Source organism: Bos taurus, chromosome 27, assembly GCF_002263795.3.
Source record: "Bos taurus isolate L1 Dominette 01449 registration number 42190680 breed Hereford chromosome 27, ARS-UCD2.0, whole genome shotgun sequence".
In the NCBI taxonomy this organism is placed as follows: Eukaryota; Metazoa; Chordata; class Mammalia; order Artiodactyla; family Bovidae; genus Bos; species Bos taurus.
In genome coordinates this window covers 30,149,220-30,170,381 of record NC_037354.1, presented here as the reverse complement: position 1 = coordinate 30,170,381, position 21,162 = coordinate 30,149,220, and the positions used below count along the sequence as shown (strand labels likewise).

General features: G+C 39.6%; 1 long non-coding RNA gene across 1 annotated transcript in view; it reads left to right on the top strand.

Moving 5' to 3' along the window:
* The window catches only part of LOC112444629 (uncharacterized), a 121,230-nt gene extending 108,317 nt beyond the window's left edge, over positions 1 to 12,913 (top strand). The window contains exon 4 of the long non-coding RNA XR_009493163.1: positions 12,639 to 12,913. This is a non-coding gene — a long non-coding RNA (uncharacterized lncRNA). The remainder of the gene's footprint in view (positions 1 to 12,638) is intronic.
* The last annotated feature ends 8,249 nt before the right edge of the window (positions 12,914 to 21,162 follow it).

The following is a 21,162-nucleotide window of genomic DNA, read 5'->3' as shown; positions in this document are numbered from 1 at the left end:
GAATATAGAGAAAATAATGTTGTTGTTGTTGTTTATATATTTGGATATATTGTCTAATGATAATGGGTCACAGCAGAGATAAACATGGTCACTTTGAAGCGACCTTGACTCAGTTACATCCTGGAATGTGCTACTCTCTATGGATACAACCAGATGGAGAATTTTTATTTACCAGAGCTTGTCCTTGAGAATTCTATACTAGAATATCTCCTGAGAAATTCAGGCTAAATGAGAAAAAAATTCCATTCCCAAGGTCCTCTGTGAACTTTATTGCAGATGGAGGGAGACTGAGGCATGGAAAGTTGCTGGTTTCTCCAATCCTCTAGAAGCAAGTTGGCACAGCTGGTGGGCACGACCATAAATGTAAATGGCCCCACTCAGGAGGGGGTTGCTGCAGGATGCCAGGGAAAGCGGAATGCAAAGATCCCACAGGGGCAGGATGTCCTGGGGTAGTTCCTGGAGAGAGTTGAAAGAAATGAGCCAGTGGGAGTTCAAGGTACCTGCAGTCTGTGAGAGAATTGAAAAGGAGAAGAAAGGGAATTCTTTTTGTGGATTCCTGCTGTGGGTTAAGAATTGGATGCTCATTAATGTTCATTGAGAGCTTACAAGTAAAGGCTAGAATTGTCTTTTAATTACTCTTGCTAAACTGTGGTGTCTTTAAAGTGTTGCCATGTAAGAAACGGGCCATATGGGACCCCGGTTACTGTTGCACTACACTGAAAAAAAATGACTTCAACCCTAAAACCAGGGAAAATGGAGAAATACTTGGGCAAATACTGGCAGTGTTCATTGGAGCCCTTACTTTCTTTCTTCCTTTTTCGTATTTTTTTTTAAGGTTTTGTTGCTGGTTTTTCTTTTATGTGTTTGTTTAATTTTGGCCATCCTGGGTCTTCCCTGCTGCTCTAGCTTTACTCCAGTTGCGATGAGCGGGGCCACTCTCTAGTTGCAGTACGCGGGCTTCGCACTGCGATGGCTTCTTTTGTTGTGGAGCGAGGATTCTGTGGCTGGCAGGTTTCAACACTTGTGGTGTGTGGGCTCAGTAGCCACAGTTCCTGGGCTCTAGGGCACCAGCTCAAGAGTTGTGGCACATGGATTTAGTTGCTCTGCAGCATGTGAGATCTTCCCAGACCAGATTTCAAACCCGTATCTTCGGCACTGGCAGGCATATTCTTTACTCCTGAGCCACCAGGGAAGCCCCTGTTGGAGCCCTTGCTGGTGGACAGGTAGGTCTAAGGACTCAATCTATCTGTATTATTGATAGTAAGAGTCATAGCTGGATATCCGTAAACATTAAATTATTTAACTATTTTTGTTCTGATTCTGTGCAGTCTTCTCATTACACTCTGGCTTTTCACGTTATCTGTCCACAGAAACAATGCATTAGAAGAAGAAAAGTTTCCATCCCCTTAGTAGTCTCAATTTTTAATACACATTCATAGGTGGATTTCCTGATTTTGGATCTGAGGATCTGTAACCTTGGTTAAATGTGAGTTTGCCTCCAATTAGACAATGCATGCCCTGAGGCATCTGAACACAAAAGACTAAGCAATTTACACTTGATCCTGGAAAATTTTAAACTGGCTCCATAATGCTAAGATATCTTCAATCTCCCTAACTTCATGTGACCCCTTTGCCTTTTCTATTCAAAGTACCCTATCAGCCAAGTCAATCTAGTTAGGGAAGAAAACCCACACACTCACAGACACACACAGAAAAAATACTCACCCAATAAGAAAAGAAGGGAAATGGAAAGAGACAAGAGAAGGCTTTCTGACCTGTACCAGAAAGCACGTTTTTATTTCTGCCCTGTCCTGACATGGTGAGCTCTGGATGGATGGTCCCCAGACAGTTAGGCTGATTAACTTCTGTGAGATTTGTTTTTACCATTTCTTTCTGAGACTGAAAAGACCAATGAAAACAATTGAAAACCATGTACATAGTTTTTTGCCCAATGATTGCCTTATAAACACTCGCTAAGCACTTAAGCTGTTAACTGTTGTTGCTGTTTTTGCTTTCTGTGGGCATTTTCTGAGAATCAGGTATGATATTTATGACCACAATGAATCATGTGAGTATCCTTTCCAGCTTTAATACTCTATGATTCTTATAAGACTGAACACGATTTTGAGAAGGTGCAAATGAGCAAATTTATGGACTTGAATAAATAACATCAATGAGTCAACAGTCACCCAGGTTCTTCCCTGGCTTACAACTTCACACAATCCTGGCCCTTAGCACCTTTCTAACTTCATCTTCTATCTCCTACTAACCTACCCTCTTCCAACACATTACCTTCCTTGTTGCTTGTTTCTTCCACAGGGTGTGTGTGAGTATTCTTCTTGATGGTTCTTTGTCCACATGCATGGCCTGTTCTTATCTCCTTTTAGTTTTGGCTCAGATGCCATCTCCTCAGGTAGACCTTCCTGATCTTCTATTTTAAAAAATTGCCCGTTATTTTATTATTTTTATCTTCACCTTCTTTATTTTACTCCATAACTCTTCAAACTTTAACACAGAGTGTCGTTACATTTTATGACATACATTTGTCTGTACCTGTCTTCCTGAGTACAAATTCCCATTAGAATAAGAACTTGGCTTCAGCCCCTATCATAATCTCACCACCAAGAACAATGCCCAGTGTGTAGAAAGCACCAGAAAATATTTGTTAATCTCCCTTGTATTTCTTTTTAAAAAATTTAATTGGAGGATAATTGCTTTACAATGTTGTGTTGGTTTCTGCCATACAGTAACATGGATGAGCCATAAGTATACATACGCCCCCTCCCTCTTGAACCTCACATTCCCACCCCTTCCCACCCCTCTCATTTGTTACAGAGCACTGGGTTGAGCTCCCTGTGTCTCCCTTCTATTTCTTGTAGTGTTCACTGTGCCTGGAATTGCGCCCCCAACTGCTTACAAAGTGCATTGCTGAAAAATAATGAATTGATGAATATGTAAATAGGAGTAAACCCAAAAATGCTGTTTCTTTATTATTATGATTATTATTGAAGTATAGTTGACTTACAATGTTATACCAATGTCAAAAATGCTATTTCTTTCCTCACTTGTGAAGTTGCTGGGCAGAAGTTTATTGTTCCAATCGGAAAAAGCCAGTGTCTAGAAAATAGAATGTTCCTGGGAAATATGCATTTGGCCTTGGGAATAATGCAAAAATCCAATTGTCAGAGTTAGGCTATGAGATTAGAGCTTACCAAGCGACAAATAAATTCACTGAAGCCCCTGATGTGTTAGTTTAGAATTTCTTAAACCCCTGTTGAGGTCAGAATTGGCTCCTGAGCCTCAAGGAAACAAACTCTAGAGCCAAAGAACACATGCTCAAATTCTAGCTTAATGACCTTGTGACATTTCTTAGAGTTACTTAATCTCTGTATTTGTTTCCTAACCTGTGCAATGAAATAATAGCACCTATCTTTTATGATCCTTGTGATGATTAAATGAATCATTTTATGTGAAGTGCTTTAATACTCGCTGCTCATGAAAATGCTGTAAAATTGTTAGCTACAAGTATAGTGAGCACAGAGTTGAGGGGCAAGGGACCTCAGCCATGGAAAGAGGCAAGTATCTAATTCCTACAATTCACTACTGTCTCTGCACCAGAACCTAAAAATTAGTACTTTAGTTCAGCCTGGAAAAGAAGTAGGATCTTCATACCTATTACATAATCATGATTTTGCTGATGATAAACTGTATCATAATCTAAGGGTTTCTATTTTAAATGAATTTATCTGTAAAACAGAAATAGGGTTACAGATGGAGACAACAAATTTATAGTTACCGGCTGGTAAGTGGGGACGGACAAACTGGAAGATTGGGATCGACATAGTTAATACACATATTACTGCATATAAAATGGTGGCTTGGGGTTAAAAATCCACCTGCAATGCAGGAGACTTGCAGGAGGTACAGGTTCAATTCCTGGGTTGGGAATGTCCCCTGGAGCAGAAAATGGTGACCCACTCCAGTATTCTTGCCTGAGAAATCCCATGGACAGAGGAGCCTGGTGGGCTGCAGTCCACTGGGTCACAAAGAGTCAGACATGACTGAGGGACTAAACAGCAACAAGCATATAAACTAAATAAGTAATAGGGATGTACTGTATAGACAGGGAGCTCTACTCAGTCCTCGGTAATAGCCTATATGAGAAATGAAGCTGAAAAAGAGTGTGTGGGGGGGTTCATTTGGCTGTACATCTGAAACAAACACAATGTTGTGAATCGACTATTGTTGTTCAGCCACACAGTAGTGTCTGACACTGCAATCCCACGGACTGCAGCATGCCAGCTTCCCTGTCCTTCACCTTCATCTCCCTGAGACTACTCAAACGCAAGTCCATTGAGCTGGTGATGGCATCCAACCATCTCATCCTCTGTTGTCCCCTTCTCCTCCCGCCCTCAGTCCTTCCAAGCATCAGGGTCTTTTTCCAATGAGTCAGTTCTTCACATAAGGTGGCCAAAGTACTGGAGTTTCAGCGTCAGCATCAGTCCTTCCAATGAATTTTCAGGACTGATTTCCTTTAGGATGGACTGGTTGGATCTCCTCACTGTCCTAGGGACTCTCAGGAGTACTTTCCAATACCACAGCTCAAAAGCATCAGTTCTTCAGTGCTCAGCCTTCTTTTTGATCCAACTCTCACATCCATACATGACTACTGGAAAAACCATGGCTTTGATTATAAGGACATTTGTGAGCAAAGTAATGTCTCAGCTTTTTAATATTCTGTGTAGGTTCGTTATAGCTTTTCTTCCAAGGAGCAATCATCTTTTAATTTCATGGCTGCAGTCACCATCTGCAGTGATTTTAGAGCCCAAGAAAAGAAAGCCTGTCACCATTTCCATTGTTTCCCCATCTATTTGCCATGAAGTGATGGGACCAGATGCCATGATCTTAGTTTTCTGAATGTTGAGTTTTAGGCCAACTTTTTCACTCTCCTCTTTCACTTTCATCACGAGGTTCTTTAGTTCTTCTTCACTTTCTGCCATAAGGGTGGTGTTATCTGCATATCTGAGGTTATTGATATTTCTCCCAGCAATCTTGATTCCACCTTGTGTTTCATCGAACCCAGCATTTCACATGATGTACTCTGCATATAAGTTAAATAAGCAGGGTGACAATATACAGCCTTGACGTACTCCTTTCTCAATTTGTAACCAGTTGATTGTTCCATGTCTGGTTCTAAGTGTTGCTTCTTGACCTGCATACAGATTTCTTAGGAGGCAGATAAGGTGGTCTGGTATTTCCATCTCTTGAAGAATTTTCCAGTTTGTTTGATCCACACAGCCAAAGGCTTATGCATAGTCAGTGAAGCAAAAGTAAATGTTTTTCTGGAATTCTCTTGCTTTTTCTGTGATCCAGTGGATGTTGGCAAAGGTGGCGGAGTAGAAGGATGTGTGCTCATCTTCTGGAAAAGCGCCAAAATTGCCACTAGTTGCTGAACAAACATCAACAGGAGAATGTTGGATTCCACTAAAAAAAGATAACCTGCGTCCAACAGCAAAAGAGAAGCCCTAACAGATGATTGGAGGGGGACAGTTGCGTTTAGAATCAAACCTCATATCCACAAGAGATGCTCGGAGGGCAAAACAAGACTCTGTGCACACCAGGACCTGGGAAAGGAGCAGTGGCCCCTACAAGAGACTGAGCCAGCTCTGCCTTTGAGTGTCTGAGTTTCTCCTGCAGAGGCACTGGTCAGCAGTGGCCTGCTGTGGGGACAGGGGAATCTGGCTGCAGCAGACCTGGGAGGTGAGGTGTGTGGTGTAAGTCCTCTTGGAGGAGGTCGCCATTAGCCCCACCATAGAGCTGCTGGGCACATGACCCAGAAACTGGAGAACAATTACACCAAAGAAGTTCTCACACTGATGCAAAATTTCTAGGGCCCCCCAAGTAGGGTGTTTTCTAGTGAATTGGCTTTTTGCATCAGGTGACCAAAGTATTGGAGCTTCAACTCTAGCATCAGTCCTTCCAATGAATATTCAGGGTTGATTTCCTTTAGGATTGACTGGTTTGATCTCCTTGTTGTCCAAGGGATTCTCAAGAGTCTTCCCCAGCACAACTCAAAAGCATCAATTTAGTTCAATCAAATCAATTAGAGCCATAGGAATATTTTATCAATTTTCTGGAAAATTGTCCCTATCTTCCTAGTTGCTTTGACTGTGGATATCAGGCCACAGTGTTCTGAGATGAATTCCCAAAATACCCACGGACCCTCCTCAGAACAGTACCTCCAGTGCAGTTAAAGCTTGGGTTCTGAGGTTGCCAAGCAACAAGTCACGTACCTGGCATGGTAGTTAGCCTCCTGGAAACATTAGCAGAAGCAACTCAGACGTGTTTAACTCTGCAGGTGTGTCCAGGTCTGGCTTCCAAGTTATTTCCTGACATTAGATCAAATTGTGATGAGAATCTTTGGAACACACAGCCTATCAGTCATCATATTCATTCCATTCAAAAGCAACAATGGGTTGGGTGAAAAAACAAAACCCTTTAAAATAAGAAAATAAACAATGATTACTGCTAAGAAATCACCTGCTCTTCTCCATGCTGCTTCTCACCTTCATGTGCCAGCCTCTTTTGTCTTTTTTTCACTTCCCAAAGTCAATACATTGATCAAGTGGCAAGTCTTATAATTCTACCATGACAGGCAAATGTGTTGGAACTTCATCTTCAGCATCAGCACCAGTCCAGCATCAGACAGGCATATTTTTTATCAGGTGCTTAGAGGTTAAAAGTCTTGTTTTTAATACAGTTACTATGCTCTAAAGTTTTTACCATTCTTTGAGAAAGTCAAAGATTTTGGAACTTTTTACTCCCTTGATGGTAATTAGTAATTTGAAGAAGGGGAGAGATGAACAGGCAGGATGCAGTTAGATATTTAGGGCACTGAAATCTTCTGTATGATGCTATATTTATCATATATATATATATATATATATATATATATATATATATCTCATACACATTTGTCAAAACACATAGGATGTACAATGCCAAGAATGAGCCCCTAATGTAAACTATGGGCTTCAAGTAATGATGACCCTAACTCTAACCCTAACCCTAACTCTAACCCTTCCACTAACCCCATCCTGGTGTAGAGTCACTGATTTTTATAATTGCACTATTATTAGTAGTGGTGTGAGATGTTGGTGGTGGGGAAGGCTATAGTGCGTGGGGCAGGTTTAGGAGCAGCCTGTCTACTTTCTAGTCAGTTTTGCTGTGGACCTAAAATACTCTAAAAATAAAATTTATTTTTAAAATAAATAAGTGTTGATGCAGTGTGTCTCCAGCTATGAAGAGAGGCAAATCAAGATAAGAAGTACCAATGGGAAGGCTGTTTCAGAGAAGGAGAGCAGGGAAAGGATTTGAAAGGAGAGGCCAAAGGCTCAGATGCCTGTAGGAACTGAGTGAGCCATGGGAAGAACGTTGCAGGCAAGTTCAATCACAAAAGATAAATAGCAAAGAATATAGTCCTGCATTTCTATTTGAGACTATTAACCAAGTAGTGCATATGCAACAACAGACAATAAAACAGATGAGAAAAAAACTCTCAAACCTCCCAATACTTTTAAAAGTACTGCTTAGCTAATCTACCTTTTATTTTTGCCAATGGGTACCTATTAGGGACAGTTGTTTTCTTTAAAGTTATACTTAGACATACTGATCCCATTAACTTTTACATAATGACTCCTAAGTTACCAGTCACTATCTTTCCTTGTTGAACCCTTTGTCACCACTTACCTGCCGTATTACAATTTCTTTCTTCATGGTCCCATGGACTTTCAACTCGCCTGTACTGATAAAGTCTCTCTTAATCTACAATAACTTTGCCTGTGGGAAAGAGATATCCAATGCTTGCTAACCTTAACACTAAAAATTACTGTTATCTACCAAAATGAGCCAAATATCTGACTGCATGATGGATTCTATGAAATAAACATGTAATTAAAGATCCAAAATTTGGGACTAAAGCAAAACATTGACTATGTAAAAGTTTAATATCATTCTGGAATGGGTTGTCCAACATTTTACCTAAGTGCCAACTGACTCTTTTGGGGATTTTATGTTTAACATAAGTTTAACTATCAAGCATGGCCCAAATTTAACTCCATAAATCTAGACGTTAACTTGTGATAAGACAAGGTGATTTTATTTTTTTGTAACTAGGAAAGGTAAATTAAATCCATGATTTTAATGAAATATAAGATGTGAATGTTTATTTTAAATCTAATGTAAAAAATCTCAGGGCAGTGTTTTACTTTACTTCACTGACTATATAAAATCCCATTTCTTTTATGTATTTTTGAATCAGTTTTTTTTTTTTTCAAATCACTGGTTTCCCCATTTAAGAATTAAATTAAAATGTTGACAAATGATCACTGTTTATTTACATAAAAATTACGTTTTTAATATTTTGAGAATAAGCTTTGACACATGATTGATTTTATGATATCAGATTCAGCTAGCTAAGACCAGAATTAAATATAGCTTTCTTATATAAATTCTGAATATTATCTATGTGTGAAACTGTTCCACAGATGTATTCAAACACTTCTACAATCACACTTGCAAAATATTCTTTGGGGAGTTATAAATGCTTTGAAAATCAATTTTGCTTAATTTGATTTAGGATTTCCTAGCAAATACGAATTCTAAATAGGATTTCAAAGATGGGAAAGTTTGATTTAGAACATTTATATTTGGGTAGCATTTCTGTGTAATATTTTGACTGCTTTGTATGAAACTTCAGTAAAGAGACTGAGTAATGAATGAGTACCTTTAGCTACCATGAAAGAAGAAGATAAAGTATTTTTAATTATTGACGCAAAGTGCACAGTAACCTGAAGCATCGAGATGCTGGTAGCAAACTTGTAATTTTAAAGCGAACAAAGCCATGGTCAAAACTACTTATAGAAAATTGTTTTAGACGGACCAGAAATAAGAAAACCTGGAACTTTTTCAAAAAGGCTACATAATTCCTGGAAAGCAGAGGTCTTATTATTACATGTTGTAACATGATGCTACCCACATTTCAAGGTGCTCAGGAAATTCTTGAAGTTATTTAAGGTGAATTGGCATCAACATTAATTAGGAATTTACTAGTAGGAATTAAAAGATAAGAATCAATCAAGACAGAACCCAATAAAGTATGGAAACAGCAAAACTGTACCAATAAACTAGGTTCAGAAGAGCATAGTAGTGAGTATGAATATTGGAGATAGACTTCCTGGGTTCAAATTCTAGCTTAGTCTAGTATTAGCAGCAGGACCCTGAATAAATTATTTAAACCCTCTGAGTCTCATTTTCCTCATCTGTAAAATGGGTTAATAATTCCACCAATTTTACTGAGTTGTAAAGATTAATCTAGTTGACAAATAGAACTTGAAAGAATTCCTAGCCCAAAATGCATGCTGTGCTTAACTACCATTATTATATTGAGTATACATAGGAGACTTTTGTTAAAGTAACTTCAAGGTCAGATAATACTGTTGCTTCTAGTGGTTCATAAATTAAATAAAACAAAGTTTATGAAATATACAAAGCTTTCCTGGTTTGGTGACAATACGATGTTCTTAAGAAATTGTCTGTTAGATTTTTAACTGATGAACAATTTTGAACACATATAATCCAGATTTATAAACTTAGAAAGTCATGAGAGAAAGGATTCTTAGAAACTGTTGGTCTACTCTTGAGTTTGTCCCAAAATCACTAGTAGGTTGCTTAATAATACAGACATCTGGTTAATCTCCAAACTCAACTGACTCAGATTACACAGAAATATCTTCTTCAGATTATTCTGATGCAATTAAAACATGGGAAATACTAATCTATTGTCCAATTACCTCCTTTTACACATTGAGATTTACAGGAGATTCACATTGGAATGTGAAGTCAAGTGGGCCTTAGGAAGCATCACTACGAAAAAAGCTAATGGAGGTGATGGAATTCCAGTTGAGCTATTTCAAATCCTGAAAGATGATGCTGTGAAAGTGCTGCACTCAATATGCCAGCAAATTTGGAAAACTCAGCAGTGGCCACAGGACTGGAAAAGGTCAATTTTCATTTCAATCCCAAAGAAAGGCAATGCCAAAGAATGCTCAAACTGTCACATAATTGCACTCATCTCATACGCTACCAAAGTAATGCTCAAAATTCTCCAAGCCAGGCTTCAGCAATACATGAACTGTGAAATTCCAGATGTTCAAGCTGGTTTTAGAAAAGGCAGAGGAACCAGAGATCAAATTGCCAACATCTGCTGGATCATGGAAAAAGCAAGAGAGTTCCAGAAAAACATCTATTTCTGCTTTATTGACTATGCCAAAGCCTTTGACTGTGTGGATCACAAGAAGCTGTGGAAAATTCTTCAGGAGATGGGAATACCAGACCACCTGACCTGCCTCTTGAGAAACCTATATGCAGGTCAGGAAGCAACAGTTAGAACTGGACATGGAACAACAGACTGGTTCCAAATAGGAAAAGGAGTACGTCAAGGCTGTATATTGTCACCCTGCTTACTTAACTTATATGCAGAGTACATCATGAGAAATGCTGGGCTGGAGGAAGCACAAGCTGGAATCAAGATTGCCAGGAGAAATATCAGTAACCTCAGATAGGCAAATGACACCACCCTTATGGCAGAAAGTGAATAAGAACTAAAGAGCCTCTTGATGAAAGTGAAAGAGGAGAGTGAAAAAGTTGGCTTAAAGCTCAACATTCAGAACTAAGATCATGGCATCCAGTCCCATCACTTCATGGCAGATAGATGGGGAAACAATGCAAACAATGGCTGACTTTATTTTTGGGGGCTACAAAATCACAGTAGATGGTGATTGCAGCCATGAAATTAAAAGACACTTACTCCTTGGAAGGAAAGTTATAACCAACCTAGATAGCATATTAAAAAGCAGACACAACTTTGTCCACAAAGGTCCATCTAGTCAAGGCTATGGTTTTTCCAGTGGTCATGTATGGATGTGAGTGTTGGACTATAAAGAAAGCTGGGCACTGAAGAATTGATGCTTCTGAACTGTGGTGTTGGAGAAGACTCTTGAGAGTCCCTTGGACTGCAAGGAGATCCAACCAGTCCATCCTAAAGCAGATCAGTCCTGGGTATTCATTGGAAGGACTGATGTTGAAGCTGAAACTCCAATACTTTAGCCACCTGATGCGAAGAGCTGACTCATTTGAAAAGACCCTGATGCTGGGAAAGATTGAGGACAGGAGGAGAGGGTGACAACAGAGGATGAGATGATTGGATGGCATCACCGACTCAATGAACATGATTTTGGGTGGACTCTGGGAGTTGGTGCTGGACAGAGGCCTTGCGTGCTGCAGTTCATGGGGTCGCAAAGAGGCAGACATGACAGAGCGACTGAACTGAACTGAACTGACACATTGAGAATCTAGGTCTAGAGACACTAAGTGGCTCTGGCAAATTCCCGTTCTTAATGACACCTCTGGGTTCAGAATTCAATGGCACCCCACTCCAGTACTCTTGCCTGGAAAATTCCATGGATGGAGGAGCCTGGTAGGCTGTAGTCCATGGGGTCGCGAAGAGTCAGACATGACTGAGCGACTTCCCTTTCACTTTTCACTTTCATGCACTGGAGAAGGAAATGGCAACCCACTCCAGTGTTCTTGCCTGGAGAATCCCAGGGACGGGGGAACCTGGTGGGCTTCCGTCTATGGGGTCGCACAGAGTCGGACACGACTGAAGCGATTTAGCATATTCAGATTGGCACATATCTCAATGAACAGTGCAGCGTGCAAGGACCCTGATGAACACTGAAGACCCTGATGAACAGAAAGCTGATGCATCCTTGTGGGCTCTGATTGAGCAGACATTATACCTTCCTATTTACCTGCATCTTGAACAGAAATATCTGATCTGTTGCTTAGCAATGGCATTGTTCCGGAGTTTCAGATTTCAGCAAAGAAAAGAAAAGAAAAGGAGGGAGCAGTCGATTGCTAAATAAGCTTCCATATCTCATTTTCATGCTTCTTCCAACAGAGTGTACATTTCTAACCTGTCTACCAATGAAGAGAATGCAGAAGCTTGTCAAAGACGATAGTGACACAATACCATCTTTTATTTGCTAAAGATGATGCCTTTTGTGAGACTAGGGCTAAGAGAGATGGCTGAGGTGACAGAAGACACAGTGATTTTTTTTTTCCCTTTCTCATCAAAAGAATAAGACATAGCCTAGAAAATTGTTGTATTTAAGAGCTACTTCTCGCCCTTGCTTTAAATGTCCCCCACCCTATATTTTCACTGCACTTGAAATTTCTTCTGCAGGAAATTCCACTCTAGGCTCAAGAAGACATCTGGCAGTAGTGAGTAGTGAGATCTGTCTGGTGGACAGTTGCTGGAAAGACGTGATAATTCCATTTTCTTTCAAACAGCTGAGTGCATGTTGGTAAATGTCAGATCTCTCCACTAACAGCTGGAAAAATGAAGCCACAGAAAGTCTTGTTTATTACCCCACAGCTTCTTAGCCTGTACAGGAAACATAACTTTATTTGAACATGTGGTTCAGAATATTAATAGCATCTCTATCTGGGATAGATTTATTCTCTCTTTTAACAATAAATATATCTATTTTTCTTCCTCTCATTTTTCTTCCTACCAGTTCAACTCAACATCATTGGAGGAGGAGATTTGCCAAATCAACTCAAGCTGCGAAAAGGAGACCCCTCATACAGATTCTTCAGGCATATAATAGATAGTATTATTATGCTGTGTGAGGATTGATTGAGTTATATAGTAAGATCGTGAAATAGAGTCATTATGAAAAAGAGAATTTAATCATTGTTATAATACAGGCATCTCCTAAATATCAGGAATCAAAATCATATGATCATTTCTTGAAATATCAACATATAAACCCTCTCTTCTCTGTGAATAGTCTACCCAACCTGATTAAAAGTCTATAATTTCTGGATATTGTTATTGAGGATACATCTGAATTCCCTTTTACAGATGCTATTTTGTTCTGGTAAAACTATTTCGATAAACCAGAGCATATATTGTATGTGCTGTGTGCTGGTTGCTTCAGTCGTGTCCTATTCTTTGCAACCCCATGGACTGTAGCCCACCAGTCTCCTCTGTTCCGTGAGATTTTCCAGGCAAGAATATTGGTGTGGGCTGCCATGCTTCTCCAGGGCATCTTCCCGGCCCAGGGATCGAACCCATGTCTCCTGTAGCTCCTGCACTGCAGGCAGATTCTTTATCACTGAGCCACTGGGGAAGCCCAGAGCATCATATTACAAAATTCATGTAATCAAATGTTTCTTCTATAGATTATGATATTGAGGCTAAAATAGTAAAGTTAACCCAAGTTATAACATCAACTTGATAGAAGTATCATGGTCTCTTGTTTCTCTGTCAGTTCAGTTAAACAAATACAGTGAATGAGAGAGTTCATTTTGCAGGCCCTGTGTTAGGCAGTAGGGCAAGGGAAGCAAGACAGCAAGGGGAAAGGTGATAAAGTCCAATGAGCACGAGAGAACAGCTAAGGTGAGTGTTGTTGGTGGGACAGGGATCAGATATGACACCTTGGAATGAGTGTTAGCAAACGTGGGACCTGAATGTGAGTTAACATTTCTTAGAATCCGCCTGCAATGCAGGCAGTTCGATTCCTGGGTCAGGGAGATCCACTGAAGAAGGGATAGGCTACCCACTAAAGTATTCTTCAGCTTCCCTTGTGGCTCAGCAGGTAAAGAATCCACCTGCAGTGTGGGAGACCTAGGTTCGATTCCTGGGTTGGGAAGATCCCCTGGAGAAGGGAAAGGCTACCCACTCCAGTATTCTGGCCTGGAGAATTCCATGGGGTCACAAAGAGTTGGACACGACTGAGCAACTTTCACTTTATTTCACTTCATTCTTGCTTCATCTCTTCCTGTCTGAGACAAGAAAATAATGAAGTCATGGAGTTGAAAGAAAGACAGAAAGAGAGTGAGACAGAGAGAGCGCACAGTGTAAGGAAATTAATTTCATTATGTCTGGAATGACTGGAACACAGAGAGGAAGCCTAGAGAAATGTAAACCAATCACATTATACTAAAGACTTGACTGTTACTCTGATAACAACTGGGAGTTGCTAAAAAGTTTTAGTGGAGTAGTTGCACTTCTCATTTCATCCTATCACACGACAATTTTGGACTGAAGCAAGGCAAAAGGTGGCATAAAGGACATGTGCAGAGTAAGCAGAATGATCTGGGCGATTTTAGATTCAGGTCCTTCTGTCCCCAAATAGATCGCCTGTCCACCTCTTACTGTTCTCAACATCCCAGACTTTTCTGTCTCCATTCAGCATCATCAGTGTGATGTCCTGATCCAGAGTAAGGTGTGGAGCAGTCAACAAGGGATCAAGGGACAGATACCCTCAAACATGGAGTGAGAAATGATATTAATGGGGACCAAGGCAGAAATGATATGCATAGTTCTCATTTAGTGCTATTCAGCTTAATTTTTTCTCATGAAATGAAATCATGATCCCTAAAGGAACTTTCAAAACACCTTTAACCCCACTACGCTATGACCCAGAGAAGGTAAGTGACTTGCAGGTGTCATGTAGCCAGGAAGTAGCTATAGTTGTACTAAGTGGCAATGAGGTTCCTGGCTTCTGATCCAATATTCTTTCCACTACACTACAGCTGTTTTTGAGGATGAAGTTCAACTCTTCATCCTTTTACCAAGCACTGCCCATCCACCATGGCTGTCATTTACCATGAATTTATCAAGTGTTCGTGCTGTTTGCTCGCAAGACCCAGGAACCACTGCTGTTCATCCATAATTTTTAATAATCCAGATAAAGAAGCCAAGTTCATCCTATTGGGATGATGTAGAAAAGTTATACATAAAGAGATAAAACGAGAAAAAAAGTCTGTGATTAGAGGTTACTGCTAACCTCTGGGAACATCTCCCTACTTATTTAAGATGTTGCCTTGGAACCTTTCATTTAAATATTATTAGCCAAAGCTTAATTACTCTGCTGGTATCTGGGATATTACTTAGCACCCTACCCACACACAAACTTTCTTCTTTTTTGGCCCAGTCACCACCTAATCCAGTAAAATAAAGTTAGTGCTAAAATCCTTACTTGCCAGATGCTCTACACAGTCCTGCCACTGCTACTAATTTGCAAAGAAAAAAAAATTCCCATACTTAGGTGCCAAATAAAACAATCAACTTCAACTACCATTTTAGCTTAATCAGAAAGATGAAATGGATTTTATTAAGTTTTGTTCCCCCCTCCCCTCTTCCATTAGAGCAAATGTTCATGCTGGCTCTTTGAATATTTTGTCAGCATAAATAAGTGCAATGTTTTGAAGGCTTTGATTTCTCATTCTGTTTTTCTCCAAGGAAAAATGTACTCAACTCCAAGTCTGGCCTGGGTACCCTGGGCAGCCCTTCTATCTGCTCCTAGGCTTCAATGCTTGGTCCAAAAACATCTAGCATGGAATTTGGCACAGAATGAGGACCCAGTAAATGTTAGCTAAAAGTGAATGCTTTCCTGTTCTATTTCCAGAAAAACGAAAAATATAGACCTCTCAGCAGGTAACCAGGGTGACTGATGCTAATCTCCAGTTAGGACAAGGCAGGCTGTCAACATCAAGATTTCTCACCATTCATGCGATGGTGAGAATGTCAGGGGGTGCTTCATAGTGATGAGGTGACTCAAGCTTAATAATGATCAAATTTGTTTTACTTTTCTTGAGATATTGCTCAAAAAGACAACTTCCCACTATCCACTGCAGACTTGAATTTCCTATGAGCCAGGCCTGGGCTCTGGCCAATGGATTGCTGATTGGTTTGGGAAGAAAAGTCTTTATTGTAAGTACAAAACGAGAGAATCAACTTAAAATCTCTCCTCTGGGTGTATTGTGTTTTCTTTCTCCCAGAGATAATCAAGGGGAAATCCTAGCCAGGGTTTAAAAGCTGTGTTTTACTCTGAGATGCAAATCAATGCAATGTCTTTTGAGACTTCCGCTGATGATCAGTTATTCATGAGGGAGAAATCATCATACTCTTTGTTACAGACAAAAAATTTTAAAAATAAAAATAAATACATTCTAACATCTAGCAGACATGGTCACCCTTCAAGAAAGCAAGGCTTAATTGGAGTGAAAATTCAAGGGCAGAGCAAACGCTTGCTTATTTTCTTCAAAACTAAGGTTTTATGAGCTCTGAAACCTAGAATTTAAAAACTTTGGTTTCAAGATTTTGCTGTAAATTACTCAGTTATTGAGAATTTGACTGATGTTGGGAGAAGAGAAGACACAAAAATCGTTTGTGAGAAAATGAAATGTCTTCTAGGATCAGATCTTTTTATCAGCTCCTGAAGCAAAGACCCATGAGTTTTGCTAGAGAATATATACCACCAAGGAGAAGGCAATGGCACCCCACTCCAGTACTCTTGCTTGGAAATACCATGGACGGAGAAGCCTGTTAGGCTGCAATCCATGGGGTCCCTAAGAGTCGGACACGACTGAGCAACTTCACTTTCACTTTTCACTTTCATGCATTGGAGAAGGAAATGACAGCCCACTCCAGTGTTCTTGTCTGGAGAATCCCAGGGATGGGGGAGCCTAGTGGGCTGCCATCTATGGGGTCACACAGAGTCGGAAACGACTGAAGTGACTTAGCATAGCATAGCATATCTACCACCAAGTGTTAACATCAACGCAAAAAATGACAAGGTCTGGATAAGAGCCCAGGAGTAAGGGGCTCCAAATTCCCATTTGTGCTCAGCTGTCTAATCTTTTTTTTTTTTTCAATGCATTTATCTATCTATCTATTTATTTATTTATTTATTTATTTATGGCTCTGTTGGATCTTTGTTGTTGCACGCAGGATTTCTCTAGTTGTAATAGGTAGGGGTATTCCTTATTATAGTGCACGGGCTTCTCATTGCGGTGGTTTCTCTTGTGGCTTCTCTCTGTAGAGCACACAGGCTTAGTTGCCCCATGACGTCTGGGATCTCCCCAGGCCGGGGAGGAAATCCATGTCCCCTGCAATGGCAGGAGGATTCTTAACGACTTAACCACCTGGAAAGTCCTCAGCTATCTACTCTTATCTTTTATGTTCTGGTCTTGATGCCATAGAGGAGCTGATTCTCCATATTGCTTAGACTTCACTATAATAATCAACAGCTATAAGAATAAAGTTTCCACTTCAAAGTATATAAAATTGCTATATGTCACCATTGATCTGTCATATGTCACATTTGAAAGCAATGGTTGCAGGTAAGTTACTCCATTGTATTAAGAATAAATTTCTCCTGAAAATGGAAATAAGAATATCTACTTCACAAGGTCCTTGTATTAATTATGATGTTTGTAAGGTGTCAGGTGGAAACCACATAATTGTGATTATTATTATTCAGTTCAGTTCAGTTCAGTCACTCAGTCGTGTCCGACTCTTTGCGACCTCTTGAATCACAGCACGCCAGGCCTCCCTGTCCATCACCATTTCCCGGGGTTCACTCAGACTCACGCCCATCGAGTCAGTGATGCCATCCAGCCATCTCATCCTCTGTTGTCCCCTTCTCCTCTTGCCCCCAATCCCTCCCAGCATCAGAGTCTTTTCCAATGAGTCAACTCTTCGCATGAGGTGGCCAAAGTACTGGACTTTCAGCTTTAGCATCATTCCTTCCAAAGAAATCCCAGGGCTGATCTCCTTCAGAATGGACTGGTTGGATCTCCTTGCAGTCCAAGGGACTCTCAAGAGTCTTCTCCAACACCACAGTTCAGAAGCATCAATTCTTCGGCACTCAGCTTTCTTCACAGTCCAACTCTCACATCCATACATGACCACTAGAAAAACCATAGCCTTGACTAGATTGTCCTTTGTTGGCAAAGTAATGTCTCTGCTTATGAATATGCTATCTAGGTTGGTCATAACTTTGCTTCCAAGGAGTAAGGGTCTTTTAATTTAATGGCTGCAGTCACCATCTGCAGTGATTTTGGAGTCCAAAAAAATAAAGTCTGACACTGTTTCCACTGTTTCCCCATCTATTTCCCATGAAGTGATGGGACCGGGTGCCATGATCTTCGTTTTCTGAATGTTGAGCTTTAAGCCAACTTTTTCACTCTGCTCTTTCACTTTCATCATAGGCTTTTTAGTTCCTCTTCACTTTCTGCCATAAGGGTGGTGTCATCTGCATATCTGAGGTTATTGATATTTCTCCCGGCATTCTTGATTCCAGCTTGTGCTTCTTCCAGCCCAGCGTTTCTCATGATGTACTCTGCATAGAAGTTAAATAAGCAGGGTGACAATATACAGCCTTGATGTACTCCTTTTCCTATTTGGAACCAGTCTGTTGTTCCATGTCCAGTTCTAACTGTGGCTTGCTACAGGTTTCTCAAGAGGCAGGTCAGGTGGTCTGGTATTCCCATCTCCTGAAGAATTGTCCACAGTTTCTTGTGATCCACACAGTCAAAGGCTTTGGCATAGTCAATAAAGCAGAAATAGATGTTTTTCTGGAACTCTCTTGCTATTATTAGATGATCCTTAAATACCTCCCTGCCTTGACATTTTTAAAAGTCCCAGATGTATAACTCTGCATCACTGAATCACATCAGAGATGGTACTGAGTGATTTGGAGAGTTTCCAGAGTGCACATGAATATGTATCATCAGGAGTGAATTATTACATCTCACTGGACTTCAGTTTCTCTTTAGTAGGAGAATTTCAGTTAGCATCTTTGCTCTCAGTATCAAGTATCAAATGTTATACTTAACATTTACTTAACATATATTTAACAACTAGAAAATTAAACCCTCTAGATTCTGATATGATGACTTACTTAAAACTTGTAGGTGCTTTTGAGAGAAAATCAGCAAGGTATTATTGATCTGTATATTTTTGCAACATGTACCCACACGCACACACATACACATAGGAAATTCTTAATTTGGCCCAAATGAACTCAGAATTCAAGCATCAACTATTTTAACTAATAGATGGCAGGGGTGCAAAATTTGGAAGGTTTGGGGATAGAAAATACTGGGATGAAAAAGGGAGAGTCATTAATGGTAATAGCTATGTGTCTGAAACTTTGTATAATAGAAAATGGAATAAACTAAGTGTGAAAACAGGTAACTACAATGTCCACATTTAAGAAAAGAAAGTATTGATAACTAGTAGACTCAGAAAAGGCTTTACAAGGAGTTAACATTTGAGTTAATTCTTGAATGAAAAGATTTTTTTGGTATATGCAAAGAGATAACTTGATAATTCTAGGATGAGGGTAATTCTAGGATATGTATAAAGTCAGGAGGAATTGAAAGTCTCTGCCCAGTGCAGGAATGTTCATGATCAGCTGTGAAAGGAGTAAAAGAGTAAAAGAAGATGCTGGAGGATTTTAAGTCAGAAGAATTGGTTGGTACCATCACATGGGGGACTCTGAAGTAAAAACTTGGACTTGATTGTCCAAGTTCTGAGGTTTTAGGTATTGGAGTAGGAAAAAATAACATGAACTGATTTGTTCAGATAAGAACTTTGACAGCCATGAAGGATGAGTTGAAACACCATTTATAGTTCCAGAGACAAGTACTAGCAATGGAATAATCTCATCAATATGGGCAGAAGCAATAGGAATGGAAAAGAGAAAAACGACGTGAGATGCACTGAGTTGGTGGAGGTTTTACTTGAAGAGCTGGGCTGCCATTGCTGACTAGTCTCTCCTGCTTTGGGTTTTGTAGGCCCTCTTCCTGGTTTTCTTCCTTCATCTTCAATTCCTTTGTCCCAGCCTTCTCCACAAGCTCTTTCCTCTGTCTACTCTGTATCATTGAGTTCTGACCTTGGCCATCTTCATGGGTTGAATAACTCAGTGCATGATTAGATATAAAAAAATAGATTAAAAGCTGGGGTTAAGTGTTCCTGAAGTTTACAGTCTGAGTGATTGGGAAATTAATGACCCCAAATGCAGGTCAAATCTAATCCATTCTCCACATGCTTACTGTCTTTACCTATTCAGCTGAAGATGGCTGAAGAAAAATATGCCATCTTGATCGGATATATTTCAATTTTATCACCTCAAATCTCAAGCGGTTTCTCCATACCGCCCGATAATTCCACCACATTGTGCTTAACAATACAGTGTCCTACTTTCCAGGTCACTATGTTGTACCTTATTCCCCAACTCAACTTGCTAACACATCTTCTGCTTATGATCTTGCCTCTCATTTCACTGTGAATAGACATGCAAAAGAAAAACACCCATATTCCTTACCTTTTTTACATTCTTATTTCTTTTCATAGTACTTATAAATTAGAATGTTTATAGTCATTTATTTTAACTGTCACCAATCTGCCCTTCATTCCATAAGAATGTAAACTTTTTAAAGGTAGGTTGGTTCTGTGGGTTTTTTTCGCTTCTGCACTCCAAGCTCTCAGGATAGTATCTGGCATGTAGAAATCAATCAGTTAATCTATATGAATAAAATAATGAAATCTTCTACAAATAAACCTACCTCCTCTCTAATGGTCCCAGCGTACTGTGTTGTACTGTTCATTTTATTGGGTAAACTATTCTTCCTTCTAGGATCAACTTTTATTCTCATGATCTGGAAACAGGGTCACCATGTTATTAGCATGTAATTCACTCACTGTACAACAGCGAGTGGGCATTGTGGGGCTGAAAATCATCTATCTAGTAAAAGCGTTTATTTCTTTGTGTACTTTTTTGCAGGTAACTACAGTATGGAATAGCAAGTCTTCATTACATTTTATAACATTTTGCCTATTCAAAAACTTTTAGTCAAAAATGTCATAACTAACTCCCAACTTATTAAAAAAAACTCATCTTCAACTCTACATCCTTTTTTTCCTGCTAATCTTTATAGCAAAAATTCTTGAAATGACTATCATATCACTGGAGATAATCAATAATATTGTAATATCTTTGGATGGTGACACATGGTGACTAGATTTACTGTAGGGATCATTTTGTAATGTATAAAGATATGTATAATATACGCATAAACACTATGCTGTATGTCTAAAAGTAATATACTATGGTAAATCAATTATACCTCAATTAAAAATAAATGCATAAATAAGTAATGTGCAAAACTGGACACATTTTAATATGTATATGTATATATGAATATGTTCATATATCTGTGGGTCAATCATAATCAAAATAT